The sequence below is a fragment of the Globicephala melas genome, chromosome 7, assembly GCF_963455315.2.
Source record: "Globicephala melas chromosome 7, mGloMel1.2, whole genome shotgun sequence".
Lineage (NCBI taxonomy): Eukaryota > Metazoa > Chordata > Mammalia > Artiodactyla > Delphinidae > Globicephala > Globicephala melas.
In genome coordinates this window covers 45594972-45610869 of record NC_083320.1, presented here as the reverse complement: position 1 = coordinate 45610869, position 15898 = coordinate 45594972, and the positions used below count along the sequence as shown (strand labels likewise).

The following is a 15898-nucleotide window of genomic DNA, read 5'->3' as shown; positions in this document are numbered from 1 at the left end:
CACGGGCTCTAGGCACATGGGCTTCAGTAGCTGTGGCACATGGACTCAGTAGTTGTGGCTCATGGGCTCTAGAGCGCAGGCTCAGTAGTTGTGGCACACGGGCTTAGTTGCTCCGCAGCATGTGGGATCTTCCTGGACCAGGGCTCGAACCCATGTCTCCCACATTGGCAGGCAGATTCTTAACCACTGCACCACCAGGGAAGCCCTACTTCTTTTAACTACTCACAGTTTGGAAATTAAGCATAGTTGGTATTACATGTTTTTGTATTTTCTGTGGCTCAGTGTTGAATTCTAATGACATGTCTTTGCAAAAGTTTACATGCATGTGTGGACTCTGATATCACTTGTTAGAAAAGGGAAATTTGACTGTAAATTTTACCTTTTCAGCACAAGTCATAAATGTTCCTGGAATACATCTTTTTTTTTTAACACCTTTATTGGAGTATAATTGCTTTACAATGGTGTGTTAGTTTCTGCTGTATAACAAAGTGAATCAGCTATATGTATACATATATCCCATATCCCCTCCCTCTTGCGTCTCCTTCCCACCCTCTCTATCCCACCCCTCTAGGTGGACACAAAGCACCAAGCTGATCTCCCTGTGCTATGCGGCTGCTTCCCACTAGCTATCGGTTTTACATTTGGTAGTGTATATATATCCATGTCACTCTCTCACTTCGTCCCAGCTTACCCTTCCCCCTCCCTGTTTCCTCAAATACATCCTCTACATCTGTGTCTTTATTCCTGTCCTGCCCCTAGGTTCTTCAGAACTGTTTTTTTTTAAGATTCCATATATATTTGTTAGCATACAGTATTTGTTTTCCTCTTTCTGACTTCACTCTGTATGACAGACTCTAGGTCCATCCACCTCACTACAAATAACTCAATTTCATTTCTTTTTATGGCTGAGTAATATTCCATTGTATATACGTGCCACATCTTCTTTATCCATTCATCTGTCTATGGACACTTAGGTTTGGAATGCATCTTTTTTGGCTTAGTAATATGATCTGCTCTTTGTATAGTCCTTTACAGTTTTGAAAGTGCTTTCATACATAACTCCTTTGCAAATACCCCAGGAGAGAGGGAGGATAAGTGTTATAGGCATCTTGCTACAACTGCTCTGTAGGTTACTTTGACCTAACTTACCTATAAAATATTTAATTGTCAAATAAAATTAGACTTGACCTAACTATGTTGACGTTTCCACACCTCTTACTATTCCCATAAATCTGTGAACCAAGAAAACGCTTGCTGTATCTATGCTAAATTATATCATTGGGTTTTGAGACCTTGTGCCTCAGGAGATTAGGCTCAGATGAGATGATTGCAATCTTCTTTGCTCACAGATAGGAAGCTATCTTCATTTATCACAGAGTAACTGAAGAATAACTGAAAGAGTTTGAGATAAGTCAAGATAGAAATGTCTCTCTTCTGGTGAGGAAAATGTGTAACAGAGAAGGCTGAAGAGAAAGATGTTTATAGCTTGGGTAAATATAATACTTGTTTATTGTAAGTGTTTTATATATTTATTTTATAGCACAGTCTCTATCCTGAGAGGTCAGGGGAAAGAATGATTCAAATATATATTTTTAATCTGTGACCTCTTTCTTTGGTGATTATAGTTTGTTGAATTCTGTTTGAGATGGGGCTTAGGTCTAAAAAGAGGGGGTAAAATGGAGAGAAGATTCTAGAAAAGAATCAGGTGCCTTTGGGTAGCAGTGCATATTTAGATAGTATATTTAAACCTATTTAAGAAAAAAGGAAAATGGCCATAATTTTTATTTTCTTAACAAAGGAACAATGAAGAAAAATGAACTTCAGTAAGCAAAACTTTTATTTCTTTATAGCTAATATTTGGGGAGAACTTTTTGGTGCTTTATGATATCTTGTACACCCAGTCTTAAAAATGAAACTGTGAAATTGTAGACCCAGGTATCTTATATATCCTTAGGTCTTTTATAAAATAAAGTTTATTTTTCCAGTTCTATAAACACTGATAGTTCAAGTCTTTTTTTTTTTATATAGGTCATTCAGATACCACATAGTTGATATCAAATCCTTATCAGACAGTGAAAGTCTATAAAAGGTATAGGTGTCAAAGCAGATAGTTGCTTAAGGAACTTCTAGACCAGTTAGTAAGGCACAAAAGATTTACTTAGCTAGTGTCTTTCTGAAAAGCTTCAAAGAAATAAGAAAGTACCTTATTAGAGTATAGTCAGGTTGGAATAATTCTCTTCAGTTGCCAATCAGTTTTTTATTTTCTTTCACGTAAACCATAATATTAATTCTGCAGGAAGGAAGAGATATTATTCATCTTGTGTAATTTTTTAATTAGTAAAGCTCCACATTTCTCATTGCATATCAGATTTATTAAGTTGTTCACAACTATCCAGAATCTGTTTATTTATAATTGCTTAAACCAATCACATTTATACTGTCTTCAACAGAAGTGAAGATGTGATTCATGTCGTACTCCAACCTAAATTTAATGAAAGGCTATATTGTATGATTTCCTAAGAAAACACAAACATTTTTTTTTTTTTTGCAGTACGTGAGCCTCTCACTGCTGCGGCCTTTCCTGTTGCGGAGCATAGGCTCCGGACGCGCAGGCCCAGCGGCCACGGCTCACGGGCCCAGCCACTCCACGGCATGTGGGATCCCCCCGGACCGGGGCACGAACCCGTGTCCCCCGCATCGGCAGGCAGACTCTCAACCACTGTGCCACCAGGGAAGCCCACAAACATTTTAAAGTATATGTTTTGCCCTCCTAATTCTGAAAAATCTACTGCAGGCACATCATGTCCCTTTTCAGCTTCCAACAACAACAGATACCTTCAAAACACTAAAAGAGTTGCTGAATAACAATTTTGTAGAAAATTTTTATTGTTTTTAATATATCAATCATTCTGGCCCATTATTATTTTATACTGTGAGCTCAATTTAGCAAAAGTCACATACAAATTCAACAAAGTGTATATTACACATTAGTAAATAACATATTTGAGAGTGATTATTTGGTTGTACTTGACAGAAAACCAATTAAAACTGTTAAGCAAAACAAAATATGTATTGGTTATCATAATTGAAAGTTCTGTAGTGATGCTTCAGACATGGCTGAATCCAGGCACTCACTCTCAGCTTTGTTTTCCACTGAGTTGGATTTATTTTAGTGCAGGAATCCTGAAGACAAAATAGCCACTAGACTTTCAATTCCCCCAGTCAGTCAACTCAAGTGAATAGGGATTGTTTCTTTCTAAATAGTTTTCGAAAAGGGTTGATTTGATTTTCTTTGATTTAACTTAGTCCAACTTTCCATTCCTGAAATGAATAATTATGACTAGGGTTATGGTGCGTTTATTGGCCAGTCCTGGACCTAGAATCACCCTCAGGCAAACATAACTACCAGGACGGAGAAAAGAAGTACAGATCTGCAAGGGAAACCCAGGGTGCTATCATGAGAATGTATTTTGTTTTGTCGTTGTTTTTGTTTTGGTGAGAGGTGGTGGTGACAGCAAAGCACAGTGTATGTATATATTAAATTAAATTAAGAGTGAAATGTGCACCATTATATATAAGTCCCATTGAGCAAAAGAGTAGCAGTTTAAATTGGTATACTAATATTTTGTGATAGAGCAACATAAAGAATGATTGCAAAACCTCGATACTGAAAATGTTTGATTGCTGAAGAAAGGCCTTGGAACATAACAAATCATACAGAAAACCTGTGATCATAGCATTTCTGAGATTTTCTCATCTGTAAAATAATAATTATTTGGTTAACAGTAGATACTTTTATACACCTTTTTTGTGCTGAATTATATTGCTATAGGAGGTATTATAGATTTTATCAAATAATGTTTGTGTAATTTAATTATATCCAATTATGGATGATATTGCACTCAATTTAGAATAGAGACAAGGATTAGTAAAACTCTTCTCCCCACCTTTCCTTAACTGTGGGAAATTGGAACACTATTACAGCTCGCTGAAATTTGCCTTTAAATACATTACTCATTTCATGGATATTAACATGAATAAAATTAAACTCCACAGGACTGGAAAAATTAAACTAATGACTTTTTATGTAGTCCAAGTTAATGAGTGCTTTCTGGTCTAATTTTTCATTGAGGAATCAACCACAGTTTCTTGATTCCCTGCATTTGAATAGCCTCTATTATGGGGCTATTTACAAAAATGCTTAATAAGAGCCTGTATTGAATAGGTGCTCTATTTCCATACACACTGAAATATATTTACACATTTTTACAGTTTTTGGTAGCAATATAAGGTCTTTTAAAAATTAAGTGTGGCTTTTAGCGTAGGTGTTTTATAAATTTTTCTTTAATTACCTGAATATGTTTTTTTTTTTTTCAAATTTATCTAATTAATTGATTTATTTTTGGCTGCCTTGGGTCTTCGTTTCTGCGCACGGGCTTTGTCTAGTTGCGGCGAGCAGGGGCTTCTCTTCATTTTGGTGCGAGGGCTTTTCACTGCGGTGGCTTCTCTTGTTGCGGAGCACAGGCTCTAGGCGCACAGGCTCAGTAGCTGTGGCTCGTGGGCTCTAGCGCGCAGACTCAGTAGATGTGGCGCACAGGCTTAGTTGCTCCGTGGCATGTGGGACCTTCCCGGACCAGGGATCGAGCCCATGTCCCCTGCATTGGCAGGCAGATTCTCAACCACTGCGCCACCAGGGAAGCCCCCTGAATATGTTTTTAATGTTTTAAAATACTATACTAGGGCTTCCCTGGTGGCGCAGTGGTTGAGAGTCCGCCTGCCGACGCAGGGGACACGGGTTCGTGCCCCGGTCCAGGAAGATCCCACATGCCGCGGAGCGGCTGGGCCCGTGAGCCATGGCCGCTGAGCCTGCGCGTCTGGAGCCTGTGCTCCGCAATGGGAGAGGCCACAGCAGTGAGAAGGCCCGCGTACCCACCCACCCACCCCCAATAAAATAAAATAAAATACTATAATAAAGAATAGTGATTCATAATTTTCATCTTCTGAGATGAAGGAAGGAAGGAAAGAAGAGTGGAAAGAAAGAAGGCGGGAAGGAGTGGAGACGTAATGAAAGAAGGAGAGAAGGTACCTAAAAAATGGGGAATACTTGGGAAAAATTCTGTTCCTAAATAACTTGGTGCTGAAATTTGTACTTGCAGGGTTTCAGAAGTAGTCTTAGTGGTAGGAGATAAACAAAATATGATGACTAATTCAAAAAATTAAACCTAATTAAATCTAAAATATATTAGACAAATAAAATTTTAACAACTAAATAAAATTTTTGACACTTTTGATAATGACTTAGTTGCTTTAAAACCTGTGTCAATTCATAGCTAAGGTCTTAATTGAAGGATTAGAAACTTACATGATTTTGTGTTTAAAATATGTAACTGACATTAAGGGAAACTCTAAAATAAAAACCAGTCTTTCCTAATTCAGTGGAGGAGTTGAGGAAATGAATATAGTTATCTGAGAGAAGAGCAATGAAGGCAGGCAGAAGGAATAAAATGTTCAAAGGTCCTGAGACTTAATGTTTGAATCAAAGTCTCAAAAAACCTCATTAAAACATAAAAATAAAAAGCACACCAAAAGGAAAATAAAAATTATAAATTAATTATTTGATAAATTAAACACATAAAAGTTACACTTCACTTGCAGTTAAAGAAGTACACATTTCAGAAAAAGAGACAATTTTTTGACAATCAAATTGTCAAAATATGAGAAAAAAGATCATTGCTGGAAAGGGTGATTTGAAATTAACATTATCATCTGCCATTGGTGGGAAGTCTATTTTGGTATATCTTTCTAGAAAGCGTCTTGGTGGTATGTAAGAAAATACTTCAAAGATCAAGTATGGGCTTCCCTGGTGGTGCAGTGGTTGAGGGTCCGCCTGCCGATGCAGGGGACGCAGGTTCGTGCCCCAGTCCGGGAAGATCCCACATGCCACGGAGCGGCTGGGCCCGTGAGCCATGGTCGCTAAGCCTGCGCGTCTGGAACCTGTGCTCCGCTACGGGAGAGGCCACAACAGTGAGAGGCTTGCATACCGCAAAAAAAAAAAAAAGATCAAGTACTTTTTCACCTAGTAATTTAACTTCTAGGAAGCCATAATAAAGGAATAACTTGAGATGAGCACAGATATTTATGTATGAAGATATGTATTGCAGTTCTATTTATTATGAAAGTGTGGAACTTTTGAACAATTCATCATAAGTAAAAATGTCTTGAATTACTAAATCCTTCTTTTTAATGTGCTGGGCACTGTTTGTGGATTATCTCATTTATTTCTTTCTACATTTATGTAATGTATATTTAATGTTTATTTGTTAATTTCCCTACCACTGTGTTTATAATAGACCAGCTTTTCCTTGGTGGAACTCATCTTTCATCATGTGTAGTAGCCATATGGCTAAGGAGAACTGACCTTATTGGTATCTCGAATGGCCTAAGCCCATCAGTGATTCTATACCCCCAGTGATTGATTAGGGATGTGTGTGTGTGTGTGTGTGTGTGACCTTATTGACTCAATAAGAGTAAATCCCAGAACTTTTGATTACTGATTGAAGGAGAAATGCTCTTTCTCCTTTAGCTCTCGCTCTTGTTTTTGCTCTGGCTTTCTTGCTCTTTCTTTTCCTTTTCCCCCCCTTCTTTCCTCCAAACATTGCTGAGATTTCCATTCTTTTCCCTAGTCAGATTTATTTTCCTCCTCAAATTCCCATTGCATTAAAAAGTTACTATACCCTGGTATGAATTTCACTCTGCCATACATCATTCATTAACACAAGTAAATTTTTAGTCTGTGGCCAGTTGTCACTACTTCGAATCCATCTTAGTGCCTATGCTGTGTTTTACATAAAAGGCTCTAAATATTTGAGAGGTCAGAGTTTGTGAAGAGTTAATGTTAAAAAGAACAAAGACTTCACCTTAACCTATTTATACTGAAAAATATAATAACCAAAAGTTTCACAGAAAGTTGCTTGGGTTTTCCACTGATTGCAGCAGAAAGAGTGAATGACTTGATAATTGTTCTCCTGCTTCTTCTAATTAGGAAAATTTCCTGCTGGTGACAGCTTCAAAGCACTGCTAAAAGTTTCATGTCAAATGTAGAGGAATGAACTAGATTTAATTTGTTTTCAAATTGGTGAATTTAAAATTGATATTAATTCTGAAATAGTTTGTCATGTCTCATCCTCTATCACTTTTCTCTTCACCATTCTGAGAGTGGAGAACTTAAAATGCACATGGAACAAAAAAGGAATGATGTCAATTCTTGGCTCAGGCTGACATCTCTGAGAATAGGAAAGGCCTGGATCAGGGTTGTCTTGTCTTGCTCTCTTCTTACCTAAATTAAATCCCAAGCACCATTCCCCCTTTACATCTTACAAATATGAATGCCTTGAGTCTATTTCTATTTTGCATTGCCATTTAACAAATATATACAAATTTCTAAGAAACAATTTACTTGTCTCACCTTCTCCCTTTCATGGTCTCTTCAGAGCCACATTTACCACATGGTCGACCTAAAATACATTTTCTTGCACCACTTCCCTGTTTTATCACACTCATGTCATCTTTAGGATAAAATTCAAATTTTAGCATGGCATTCAGGAGGCTTCTTGATATGGCCTTACCTTACTGCAAAAATTTCTTATAAAATAGTTTCATAAGCATTCTATTTTCAAATCATATATACCTGACCACTTGCCTGTCCTTAAAGGTGGCATGTTCTTTCTTATTACTATATCTTTGCTTATGATGTTCCCTCTGCCAACCAATTTCTTCATTGGACAACTTCTAAACTGATGGTTCACAGATTCCATCTTCTTAAGGAAGAAGACAAGTAAAAATACCTTTAAACCTGGCTTGTTGGTTTAGGTCGGTTTTGTTGTGTGTGGAATATTTAAAGATACAAGTGTTGCATTAACAAATAGAGGTGTCTAGTCATATTGCAATGTTCATAATGGTTTTCTTAAACTAATACTGTTGGAAAAAATGAAGGTTTTGGTAAAGAAATGGTTGGCTTCATTTAATTTCATGTACCTCTTCAAATTTCATAATATGTAATAAATGGTGGAAAAACAGTATAAAATTGAGTGTGTTATGTTCATACTAAAATTTTAAGAATCATTCACATTGGAAATCAAGATTTTATATTTTAAAATAAAAATATGTTCAAAAGAGCAGCTCATAAGCTTATCTAACTTTTTGCAGGAATATTTAAAGTGCTCTTTAAATGACCAAGTCTAATCATATCAGACGGTGGAATAATACATCCACTTCAGAGTATATGTCACTTTCCTGCAAGAAGAAAGATAGAAGTAGGCACAAGTTCATTCTTGTTTTTTGATGTGGGTATTTTTGTGCTCTTCTTTATGCTGTCACATTGCATAAAATATTCTAGGTTGAAAAGTGTTTTCCACAGTAAGAATGGATTTCAGTCAATCTGAGATAGAAATAAATGCTGTGGGCATAAGTTGAGTCAACCATATTAAGGAAAATATTTACTTTGCTATACTGTTTGGAATGGGATTTTTTTAAACAGTTTTTTTTTTAAACAAAGTTACTTATGTTATCTTGGGTGATTTCTTTCTTATTTCATTCCATTAGACCAACATTTGCACAAAATAAATAAGGAAATAACCATTACACTAAAAAACTAATTTTGTCTCCTTTTTCTCCCCCTTCCCCAAGCAGACAAAAGAGAAAAAATGATCTGGTTAATCACTTTGGAAATCATGGCACAGTTTCATGGCTACCTTTTAGCTGTGCCATGTTTGAAATTTCCTGTCCAGGATGAGCAGATCTATTTCTAAAGCTGGAAGTAGGTGATAATGCAGCCTTTACATTTTGAGGAAAGATAAGATGAGTTGTATCATTTATATATACCCTAGGAGTCAATGCTAAGAGAATACCATGCCTATGATTTAATAAATAACAGCATCATTGGGTAGGTAAACATTTTTCTCACTAACATTATAAAATATCTATAAATGGCCTTAAAATATACCCTGCTCATATTTTAATTCAGATTTTACAATCGTTGCTTTCTCTGCTAGATGCTGTTGATGATCTGCCTATAATCCCACTCCCTTAGCATCTCCCAAATAAGCGTTTTTTACTTGAATTATGTGCCTTTGGGGCCTCCTAAACTAAGATTCCTTCTTTCTTTATCTCTAAAGTTACGATAAAAAATGAAAAAGAATATGGTGAACAAATAGATAAACAGGCTTCTAAAGAAAATTGTGGCTAAGTTAGAAAAAGATAGTTTCAGAGTATTCAGATGGGTCAGATACAAACGAAGAGTCAGAAATAAAGATCTGTCTTTAGTTTATAATTTGAGAAAGTCAAGAATACAGGTCTGGGGCTTCCCTGGTGGCATAGTTGGTGAGAGTCCACCTGCTGATGCAGGGGACATGGGTTCATGCCCCGGTCCGGGAGGATCCCACATGCCGCGGAGCGGCTGGGCCCGTGAGCCATGGCCGCTGAGCCTGCGCGTCCGCGTCCGGAGCCTGTGCTCCGCAACGGGAGAGGCCACAACAGTGAGAGGCCCGCGTAAAAAAAAAAAAAAAAATGCAGGTCTGGCTTTACCAATGGTCTGTATCAGAGTTATGGAGGGAGACACAACAAAAGAGTTTGATGTTTTTGTACTTGTGTTCCTCCTCCCCCTCAAAAAAAAAAAAAAGCATATTTTTGCTGTTTTGGCAAGAAGAAATACTATACTATGAATTTTTTTTGCTGCTTTTGAATTTATGTTCAGAGGTCCATTTGAAATGATGGAATTAAGGGAAGGCATAATTTGTGCTGTTGCATCTGGAAGGACTTCTTCCTTTTGTGTGTTGGAATAAAAATGTAAGAATCTTAACTAGCCGTTGTGTCTGTTCTAGTTATAGCATGAGAATAAATAGAAGGATGAGCTACCTAAATGTTTCTCCATAGCAGTTGAAGTGCAATGAAAGTTAAAATAGATCAGTGCTTTCTAAAATTCTGTTTCACCTTCTTAATCCAGGACAGAGTATGCGCTTGGTTAGTCTAATTAGCTAATAAGTGAAGGAGACAGCTGGGCCTAGTTGTCGTACAGCCTGAGGGAGAAAGGGGGTATATGGTCAACCACCCATCACTGTTCTTTAATAGTAACATATCCATGAGTTAAAACATTTAACTCATTATCTAGCGATCCTACTATTTGCCCTTATCTAACAGTCTGTTACTCTACCTTTTCAAAAAAATAAAATGCTTTACCGTTGTTTTCCTGTTACTGGGTAACTTTCTTGAACTTTCACAAGAAATGTAATTGGAATTTTAGAATATGCATTGTAATAACTAAATTAAAATACACATAAATATAATTATTGATTAATTCTACTGAGTCCAATTTTAATTTTATTTTTAGTTATGTGTAATTTCATCTGATATACACAAGAGAGAAAGTAATTGAAGGCAAATTCAGATGGGAACTGGATGATTGAAAGTCAAGTGTCTGCATATTCCTTCAACTATATTTGAACATACCTATCCAGGTAAGAATAAGTGATTGCTTATTTATATACTTAATAACATTTGGAAAAAAGATTTGAAGCTATAAAAAAGTTTTTACTTTGTACGGATTATTTAAAAAGATAGTTTTATTTTATGAAATGGTAAAATACATAAAAGCAAAATAAAATTGAAATCGTGAATGAGTCTGTTTTCTAAAAACAACTTCTGTTACCTGTTTGTTCTATAGCATTTGATTTTTGTTTTGTTGTTTTTTTCCTTTAAACAACATTAGGCTAATATACATATTCTTTGTTGAATTTATTATTTTTATAACAAATCTATTTTGTTCTATTTGGGAATATGAATTAATGCTTCATATTTTTCATTGTTTTCTGTTAATATAAACATAAATGATTAAAAAAAATTTTAGATTGGGTTTATTACTCAGAATATCCTTATGGATAAATTAATATATATATTTATATATACATACATATATATATAGTGCTCATTTTGCATGCTAAATGTTACTAAAATTAGCATCACTGGCTCAATGGCTGTAATATTTTAAAGGCTTTTTATTCTTATTGCTGAATTTACCTCCAGAAGGTGATAATGAGTTATAGACCCGTTGACTTATATTTTTTCATTCAAAAATTTTCCCTAACAAAACCGAGTTTCCCTAACAAACCTAGTCACTTTGGCAGGTGAACATTTAAATGGACAGCCAATTGGAGTAAAGATACAGAGCTGAGAAAGCCAGGGGATATTCGGGAAATTGGAAGCATGTGGTAGATATAGCAGAGTAGTGGCAAGTAGGTTCTTGTGATTTGGATTCCTATACTATGGCATTTATATTTCATCATTATATGATAGGGACAGTTGCAGGGGAATAAGATGATCCATGTTTTATCCTAAGCAGCTTAATCTGGAAGTGATTTGTGTGTTAGACTAATGAAGAGAGAGCAAACCCAAAGGGAGGGAGAATAATTTGTAGGCTTTTCTGTTTTATTTTTATCAATAGCTGTTTAAACACTTGCTATGTGCCAGGCACTGTGGTAGGAACTGTAGAAAAAAAGATGAAGAGGACATAATCCTCACTCTTGAGGCTCTTATACTATAGTGGGTGAGACATGTGTGGCAAACAAAGGAATATAATACACCATGACAGTGTAACAATTTAATCATATTCAAGGTAAGATTAATTGGTAACTAGTTATATTGAGATGCAGGTACTGGGTTATCAACTGAGGTGATTTTCCCAAAGACATCGAGTCTGATCAAGGTTACACTAGAAGCAATGTTTCTAAACTTTGCAAGAATTCAAACAGGAATCAATGAAACTTTAGGGCGAAAGTAGTGTAAATGAAAAACAAAGCAGTGGTAGAAGTGGTGGGAGGTTAAGGAGAGGGTCTTTTATCTTAGGCAAGAGTGGCATGTTGCTGGCATTATAGATATGGGGGGAAAAAAAGCAAAAGTAAGATTTTTGTCATGGTAAAATAATAGGTTTAGTTTTGCTTTGCTCTCTCACTGCTTTTTGCTCATACCTTTGCTGGAGCCCTCATAGCATTTTAAAATTTCATTGCAAGTCCTTATGTAATTGAGAATCCATTTATTTACTATGAAAAGCGGTATGAGTTTCCTTAAAAGTACAAATATGATAAGAGTAAAAATAAGTTACATCAAACAAAACATATGAAATGAAGACCTGATTTTATTCATAACCACTGTATATATAATTTAGCTTTAGCCTTTCCAGCAATCACAAAAGTGGATATATGTTCTTGCCCTAAGAGCTTAAATAAATTTATTAGAGACATCTTAGTGTAATGGACAGGAAAATTGTCCTTACCACTTAGAGGTGCCTTAAATTTTGCATTGTTGGAAGGAAAGGGAACTTTGTTAACACATAGTTATAAGTAGGTAAGTTTGTGGAAGTTAAGAATTCAACTTCTCCAGAAAGTCTTTCCTGATTTTTGGAACCGGGACCAGATCTTTCTCCCTTATATTATGTACCTTAATACCGTTTACATTCCTTGGTCATATCATGCATCGTGGTTTTGTCTATCATTTCCTGAGACTATGATTCTTGAGGATTGGGTTGTCATTTATCATTACAGATATAAATTGAAATCTAAATAAAAATCACCACAATGTTGGTTTCATAGATACTCCACAAATATTTCTTAAATGCAAAATTTAATCCATTTCCATGGCTTGTCTCTTAATCATTGCTGTCCTAGTCTAGACGTTTTTGTGAGCTCCATATTAGTTTTCTATTGCTATATGATAAATCACTTCAAAACTTAGCCACTTAAAACAGTACTTATATATTATCTCACAGTTTTCTGTGGGCTACAAATCTGGGTGCAGCTTAGCTGATGCCTCTGGCTGTAGGTCCCTTGTGATGTTGCAGTCAAGCTGTCCACTGCAGCTGCAGTCCTTTCAGAGCTCAACTAGGGCTGAAGGGTCCACTTCCAGACTCAGCCATGGAGGGCCTCTCTATATAGGGCTGCTTCACCCATTATGGAAACCGCATTCCTTTATAATCAAATCTAGGAAGTGTCATCCCATTTGTGGTGAGTTGAACGATGGCCTCCAAATAGATACGTTCAAGTCCTAACCTGTGTTTCTTGTGAATGTGACATTATTTGGAAAAAGAGTAAAGACGGTAGATGTAATTAAATTAAGGCTCTTGAGTGCGAACATCCTGGATTAACTAGAGGAGCCTTAAATCCAGTAACATGTGTCCTTATGAGGCATACACAAAGGAGAAGTTCCTGTGCGGACAGGGGCAAGGATTGGTGTGATGCGACCACAAGTCAAGGATCACCTGGCGCCACCAGGCCCTGAAAAGGCAGGAATAAAATCTCCCTTAGAGCCTTCAGAGGAAGTGTAGTGTTTCTGACACCTTGATTTCAAACTTCCGGCCTCCAAAACTATGAGAGAATAAACTTCTGTTGTTTTAAGTCACCCAGTTTGTGGTAGTTTGTTATGGAAGCCACAGGAAACTAATATACCACCCCTTCTGCAGTCTTCTATATTTTAGAATGAGTCCTAGGTCCAGCCAACATCTAAGAGGAGCGGGTCACAAAAGGGTATGAATATCACGAGGCAGAGATCCTTGGAAGCCATCCGAGAGTCTATCTATTCTATCAAATTTCTGAATGCCTCCATTTGCTTGATCTTTGTTTGACACATCTGTGTAGATGGACCAAACTCTACAGGCCAGACATTAGACTCATTATCTCACATTCTTAAAAATCATGATCTTTCTCTGTATTTCCCACCTCTCTGATTAGAATTACTGCTCATTTTGGAAAGTCAAATTGGAAAACTTAGAGTTAATTTGAATTTCTACTTTTTTCTTAATATTTATAGCCCTTAATTGATTAACCAGTCTTTTTCATTCTGTTTCTTAAATTTTTATCATCTCTCCCTTTCTTTTCAATCTCTCTCCTACTGTTTGTGGGCTTCTATTATGTCTTTCTAGAATTAGCAGTATAGCCCCTAAATCGTCTATCTGTTTCTGAACTTTTTTTCCTTCAAACCTAACCCTGCAAAGTGGCTTTTGAAAACTCAAATGGAGTTATGTAATTCCCATTATTATTAACATTCTCAAGAAAAAGTTCTAGTTTGTGATCTAGCTCTTGACTTCCTAAAATCCAAAATGTATCTTTAATCATTCCTTAACATAGATCTATAAAATTGTATAAGACTTTCCAGATATATTATGTTCTTTATTTTTGCTTGCCTTTGTCTGGGATTCTCTTTTTCCAGGAGTCAGATAGGTGTTTGTTTTTATATCCAAAGCACCCAGCAGAATGTCTAATATAATGGCCAACACAGAATAGGTTTTCTTCTGTCGTAAACTAAAGTTAAAGATGAAAGAGATGAAGGATGAAGAGAGGAGAAGAGGCCTGAAACATCAGTATAAGCGCTAAACGTACAGACTCATCTAAGATGGAAACAAATGAAAGAGAAAGGAAAACTATGGGCTAGTGATGGAGAAAGACTAGACAGTTTAAGTGTAGGATAAAGGCAAAGGTATGTTCAGAAATAGAAGAAGTAGAAGCTCAAGAAAGTATGACAAAAAGAGAAAGTTCTAAATAAAGTTTAGATTTGAATGAGGGTATGATGTGTTTTTAAGCTTTTAGGAGTGTGAAAAGGTACATCTCTTCACAGACATTACAATATATTAGGCGGGAAGTGTATGGAATGATGCAGTTAGTTGTTCAAGATAATGAGAAGTAGAATAAATAGATAACAAAAATGTGATGCAGTGTTAAGAAAGTAGCAGAAAGGAAATAGAAGTATCATTTCTTTTGCCCCCTTTGGTTGTAATAAGTAAGACTAATGGCACTCTTGTCTGAAGAGAGCCTCTAGGGAAGTCCCTCAGTGGAGAGCAAATTCAAATCCTTTTCAGGAAATGTATTCTGCTTGATCAGCATTTAAATACCAAAGGAAATAATCTTTAAGCCATTCGAAGAGATTGAAGAAAGACATTTTGCTTTCCCTGACCTTTGGTTGTACATTAAAAATTTACATTCAGTACATCTGTATATGTAAACCAAGCTTCTAATAAATAATGATATTCAAATTAATCTTTATCTGTATAATGTTAACATTAATTTTCATTTAACGAAGAGATTTAAAGGGAAAAATGTTTTGAATATTTATGCAATATGTAATTGTAATGAATGGTTTATTCATAAATTAATTGCTATTTGAATGAAATAGTGAAAACTGGGAAAGTAGTTTTTTATCAAGTATGTTAGTCTCTATGTTGCAAAGTGGTAATCTATTGACTTTTTAGTGTAAACTAATTATTCATGCTATGAGGATATTATATATTATATCAAAGCTTTCAGTTATTTAGAGGTAACATTCTGGGGGTTTTTTTGACCTCCGAAGGTTTCCTAAGAGGTAACATTCTTTATAAAATGATTTACTTTGCTTTTAGAGCATGATTTACATTGAGAAAATTTAGTTTAGTGAAAAATAAAAAAATCTTTCAAAAAGATATTTTTTACACATGAAGACAGAAATAAATGAGGGAAAAGAATAGGATTTACATAATTATGTGCACTGAATGAAGAGAGAAGGAAATTGGTAAATCGTGAGTTTTGCATTGCATAGTTCATCAGCTCAGTGGCCTGACAATCTAAACTGGAAACTTTTTGATCAAGTGACTATCTGTGATGGTCAAAACCTGTTTATACAAGCAATCTGTTATGTAGTAATCACATCTACATTTGAAGAGTCTCTATCAATTTCAGTTCTTAGTTTGCAAGTAACAGAAACTAGTTCTGAGTACTTTAAGCAAAAAAAAGCATTTTATTGAAAGGATATGAGGTAGCTCATAGAATCAGAGGGTAATCAGAAAAAAAGTTCTCAGGAAAGACAGCAAGCAGCCAGAGTGTTTCCG

General features: G+C 35.8%; 1 protein-coding gene across 5 annotated transcripts in view; it reads left to right on the top strand.

Moving 5' to 3' along the window:
* GULP1 (GULP PTB domain containing engulfment adaptor 1) overlaps nt 1–15898 on the top strand; it is a 260971-nt gene that overhangs the window by 83509 nt on the left and 161564 nt on the right. For all 5 annotated transcript variants that reach the window (XM_070045848.1, XM_060301474.2, XM_060301475.2 and 2 more), the window contains exon 2: nt 10385–10511. The gene's annotated coding sequence lies outside the window, so the exon portion shown is untranslated. The remainder of the gene's footprint in view (nt 1–10384; nt 10512–15898) is intronic.